At 31.5% G+C, this 6008-nt stretch overlaps 1 pseudogene; it reads right to left on the bottom strand.

Annotated features, from left to right (window-relative positions):
* Window positions 1-4834: 4834 nt before the first annotated feature.
* Window positions 4835-5767, bottom strand: LOC128286812 (uncharacterized; annotated as a pseudogene).
* Window positions 5768-6008: the final 241 nt, after the last annotated feature.

Here is a 6008-nt window from a genome sequence, read left to right as displayed (position 1 = left end):
CCTTATAGATTAACCTATCACATTTCAAAAGTGTCACACATAAGTCCTATTAACTAAATTCACATGCAATTTACTAAATTGAAGCTTAAAACTTTCACACACTCATATTCACATATTTTAGACAATAAATATTATACATAAATACTTCGATGACTCAGTTTAGCGGTCCCGAAACCACTTTCCGACCAGGGTCAATTTAGGGCTGTCACACATGTGACCTAGCCAATTTATCTCGTAGCTCTCTTGTCTACATGGTGTCCTTCACTTGAAATCACACATGCGACCTAGCTACATTTATCTCTCCCGTAGCTCTCTTGTCTACATGGGATACATCCCGTTTCACACATGTGACCTAGCTACTACAAGTATCTCGTAGCTTTCTTGTACACATGATGTGCACTCAGCACCATACATGTGACCTAGCTACGCTCCATCTATATTATTCAATCTTTCCAAATGTTCAATCGGGATTTCTCTCTCTATTACTTATTTCCATTCCTCCAATAGTCGATTTATGTTTGAAAATTAGCTAAAATACATATAATAGGCTGAAATATAAAAATTTAAATGAAGTAAATGTATTATTTACATACAAACTTACCTCGGTGCAAAATATAGAAATTTTGCAATTTAGTCTAAAACCTTTTCCTTCCCCCGTTCGAGATCGATTCCACGCCTTTCTTAATCTATAACAATAAATTTAGCTCATTTAACACTCATACTATTTATTTCAGTCCAAAAATCACATTATGAAAAAATTACATTTTTGCCCCCTAACTTTTACAAAATTATGATTTTTCCCCTAGGCTCGAGAATTTAATTTCAGCCCTTATTATTATGTTTTATGACATGCTGATCATTTTTCCCTTCTATGACAACATCAAATTCTCACTCTAACACATAGTTATGAACAATAGGTATTTTTACCGATTATGCTTGCTTTTGCTCGTTTTGCTAAAAATCGCTTAGAAAAGATCGTTCTCCTAACTTCAAACATTCATATTCTACCATCAAACATCAAAATACATGCATATCATTCATGGGTAAAATTTTAAAAATAAACCCTAGCTCGAAATAATGGTAGAAATAGGTAGACCGAGCTACGAGGATTTAAAAAATGTAAAGAACATTAAAAACGGGGCTTGAATGCACTTACTATTGAGCTTGAAAGCTTGGGAAAACCCTAGCTATGGAGAACATGTAAGTTTTGGCCAAGCTTGAATGAAGATGAACACATTTTGTGTTATTTTTCCCATTTTATTTCATTTAATATACAAATGACCAAAATGCCCTTACTACTAAACTTTCTTAAAATTCCATCCATGTCCTAATTTTTGTCTATATAAAGTATAATGGTCTAATTTCCATTTAAGGACCTCTACTTAAAACCCCCATTTCAATCAAGTACTTTATGAACTAGAACACACATTTTTTTTACCTATTTCAATTTAGTCCTAAATATCAAATTAAACACCCAATCGATAAAATTTCGCAACGAAATTTTCACAAAATTATGAAATCATAATATAAACACTAAAACTTAATCAAAATAATTTCTTTCAACCTCGAATTCGTGGTTTCGAACCACTATTCTATTTTGGTCTTAAATCGGGCTATTACAGAGACAATTCTTGAGACTCTATTTCTAAATGTTTCTTGGAGAAGAGGTCACCAGAAAAGGGAAGTCCAATAAGGACCATCTTATGTGGAATGTTCGCCAAAGACTATCTATTCTATAAAGTTCGCTAGGGACTAACAAATGAAGAGGATGTCTATTAGTACTATCTAGTTTTGAGAAGTACGCTAAGGACTATCGAATGAGGAGGATGTCTGTTAGGACTATCTATTGTTGGGAAGTCAACCAAGGATTAACAAATGAAGGGATGTTCGTTAAGACTATCTAGTGTTGGGAAGTCCACTAAGGTTTATCTTACAATGCAATTTTGCAAGAAAAGAATGCAATTTAAACTATCCGCCAGATCTTATATTCGAAGGCCACAAACGAGGATGTAAGTAAACATGGGGATAATACAATAAGTTAATATTGAGCTCAACGCAAAATGAAGGAATCAAGGTAAGAATCCATATTTTGGTGAAATGACTACAATTTTGCCAAAGTTAGTCGACAATCTGTATATTTGCTTATGTGGCTATCTTTGAGGAGTCAAACTAGTAAGGTAGAATAAAATTCTAAGATGAAGTTTGAAAAAGTCGAGTCTCAAAAAAGGGTTGTCAAAAAGAGTATGATTCTATCCAAATTTTCCTCGATATGTCCGCCAACGATTCATTCAAGAAAAACATATAAGCATAGTTTACGATTCATTCAAGAAAAACATATAAGCATAGTCTAGGCCAGTCAAACTGTGAAATCTCCTATGCTACTCAGGGAGTTTAATTATCATGCATTTCATCTTTGTTACCTGAGACTTCAAGAGTCATTTATATAAAATCTTATTAACTTCATTCGAACTTATGAGTGTTTTACCTTGATTGTAAGATCAATGAATTACTTGGGGATTGTGTGGAGGGACCAAGCCAGGCATTGTCAAGTCCATACGAATGGTGTTTTAGCAGTATCATGCATATAGAGGGGCACCCTTAGAGGCTACACCTCGGGGTTTGAATGCGTGGCAATAAATCGAATTTAAGTTCCTAGATCATAGTAAATATATATATTTATGCCCAATAAAGTAAAATGATTGTAAGAACTTTAATCTTTGAACCTTAGCTTGTATAATAGACAGTTTATTTGAAGTTTAATGTTTGAAACATGTTGATATTTAGGAGATTAGAATAAAGTTGCATGGTAAATATGAATTAAATCTAGCGTTGTTTAAGTTGTAAATAAATCAAGTCAGAAATGCTGTTATTTAATATGAATTAATTGTATCTTTGGTACCCGAACCTGGTGGTCGGGTAGAGTATAGGGTGTTACAAAATTAATTTGATTTTAATGTATTAAAATTATCGTACTAACTATTAATTTTTTGTTGGAAAAATGAGTTTGAAAAACATAGCAGAAAATAAATTTAGGGAAAAAAGAGTTTCAAATTTTTTTTCAAAACAAGATCTTGGTTGTAATATCTAAAGTAATAAACACTTAATTAAAATTGTACCTTCTCGATTCGTCTAGTATAAGTGCTTCAACCGAGTAGTCTTCTCCTCTATCCTCAAGCTCATGTCTGCCGAGTGTGGGCTCACTCCAAATCAGAAAATTTTTCACAAAAATTACCAGTGGGGTAATTTTACAATTTCTCTAAACTTTTAGGTCAAGTTGTAAATCAAAAAATTTTTTTAGAAAATTTTTGAAATAATCTATTCAGAGAATTTTCTATCTTCAACTTTGTCTTGAATTCAAGTGTGTATAAAATAATGACCCAAGGCTCTCTTTATATAAAGAGAGTTTAGAGAGTTCAACTATGATTAAATTTAATCACTTTAATATTAAATTAATATAATATTTATCAAGATAAATATTAGATTAAATTTAATATTTTAAATCTTATTAAAATAATAGAATGTTTATTTACAAAATAAATATTAAATAAAATTTAATGTTAAGATAATCACTTTAATATTAAATTAATAAAATACTATAAAGATAAGTATTAAATTAAATTTAATATTAAATTATTAAAATAATATTTATTTTTGGAATAGTTAATCTGAAATTAAATTCTCTAGTAAAGTCCGGAGGAGTGTAACTCTTTCACTATTCAGCCACTAAAGACCGTCTGTCGTAGGCCACCAAAATGCCACTGTTGTAGCCGTTGGCACCGCCATGTCCAGTGATGCAGATGCGACACCCTTACGACATCCCGAGCCAGTTTGATTTCTACTGGTTCGATCTAGGTCATTGACGACCTGATTGGTTTGGTCTAGTCACCGGTTGGACCGTCGACTCGGTTTCACATATCGAGCCTGATTCGACTAGTTTTTTGGTCTTGGTCTTGGTTTTGGGTTCGGGGGCCCAATTTATGATTTCATGTCCAATTTTCAAGTTCAATTACCCAATGGGCCAATTGTCTGACTTGAAAATTAATTTTAAAAAATATCATATTAATTTTAATTAATTTGATAAATTTAATTTTACTTGGTCAAAATTAATTTTCCCAAAAATCACTAAGATTTTACTGATTAAATTTTCAAGAAAATTTGTTAATCAAATTCTCTAGTTGAAAAATTCTCACTACCACCTAATTTTATTCCATATCGAATAAATTGACTCAATTAAATTATTTCCAAAGTCAGAATTTTCTTCTAATTCAAATGTAGTTTGATCGAGCTTTTGTTGAGCTAGCGGAGGACCAATCAGCCATAGACAATTAGGCTCTAGTAATTGCAATTACAGTAAAACCTCAATAAATGAATATTCGATAAATTAATAATCTCAATTAAATAATAATTTTTTTCGATTCCGACTTGGGCCAAGGGGATAAAATAAATATTCTCGCTAAATACATAAGATAATAATTTGTAGAAAAATCCTTGAGGGCCCAATGAAAATATAAAATAATAATTCATTAAATATACTGAAAATTTTATATACAATACATAAAACTAAAGTGCTTTCTAGACAACTCTTATTTTTTTTTTCAGTTTTATTCTTTGCTAAAATCTGCATCTATAGTTAACTGCTTCTTCTTGGCATGTGAATCAAATACAATTTCATCTTTAACTTTTAGAAGGGCATAAACCAAATCTAGTATATTCTTCTCGTGCTGTATTGAATAATTCTTCAAGGTATCCACAACTAGAAAAGCCTATTTTGGTGAAACATGTGGTAAAACACTACTGTCATTTGGATCTTGCTCGTCATCAGTTTGCACATCCATTACTCATTGAATAAATTTTCACCTGTAGGTGACTCCATCAAAGATTCATTTTCACTGGGATAATTCAAATTTGCTCAACATCCATAGCATTTCTATAGTGTAAGTTAGAAATTACTTCTTTTAATTTATGAATGCCTTCAACATCACCAATTTATTGTTCGAGAGGCATATCCTCCTCGGATCGGATTTTGCAATGTCGGAAATAATTTGCAATAGTTGTAAGCTTCACATCAATATTCCAAGCAGCATTAATAAAATGGATGCCATCCAATACATTAATCTTTTCAAGATTTATTTCTCCTTTCAAGTAACCTTCCAAGATGCTAGAATAAAAGCGACGCTGATAATAAATCTTAATTGTTCTAATAATTCCAACATCACATGGTTGAATTTTTGATGTTAAATTTGAAGGCAAAAAAAAAAAAATTCAACGTTTCTCAAGCCTTCAATAACCTTGGGATGGGCTGGGCAATTGTCTACTATAAGCAACACATTTCTACAAGTCATTCTAGCATCAAAATAGCGAACAAAATCTTGAAAAAGTAATCCAGTAATCCATGCTTTTTTTTGGCTCGATAATGACAGTTAGGATTGTCAATATTCACATGTTTAAAGCATTTAGGATTAGCAAACTTACCAATAACCCAAAGAGGCACTTTATCTGAACCATCCCCATTGCAGCAAACCAGAACAATAAGTCTTTCCTTGTCCTTTTTTTGTCCTTCTAATTGCTTTGTAGCCAGTGAATGATCTGCTTGCAAACGATAAAATAAGCCTGTTTTGTGCCTTTTAACATTGCCATTCTTTATCTCTTTTAACAAATATTCAGATGACCGTTTAAGAGTTTGATATTGTTGATTGGCTAACAAAGAGATCAAATGTTTGTTGAACCCATTGCTGCAAATCATTTTGACTTGAAGAAGGATGCTCATTTTTGTACTCACATAATGCTTTTCTCATCTCATTTGTCAACGTAGACTTTTTTACACCTTTCAAATGAGAAGCCATGGAGGAAAATATTATATGAATTACAATATTTTGATATGTACATGTGTTTATTTATAATAAAATTTTTAATCTATCCAATGAATATATACGTATTGGATTTTGAAACCATTAACTCTTTTTTCTTTTTGGTTACATGAACCAATTAATTAACTCTTTTTTTTTGTT

This window comes from Gossypium arboreum, chromosome 13 (assembly GCF_025698485.1).
Source record: "Gossypium arboreum isolate Shixiya-1 chromosome 13, ASM2569848v2, whole genome shotgun sequence".
Lineage (NCBI taxonomy): Eukaryota > Viridiplantae > Streptophyta > Magnoliopsida > Malvales > Malvaceae > Gossypium > Gossypium arboreum.
The sequence above is the reverse complement of the archived record's forward strand: the minus strand, read 5'-3'. Positions and strand labels throughout refer to the sequence as shown.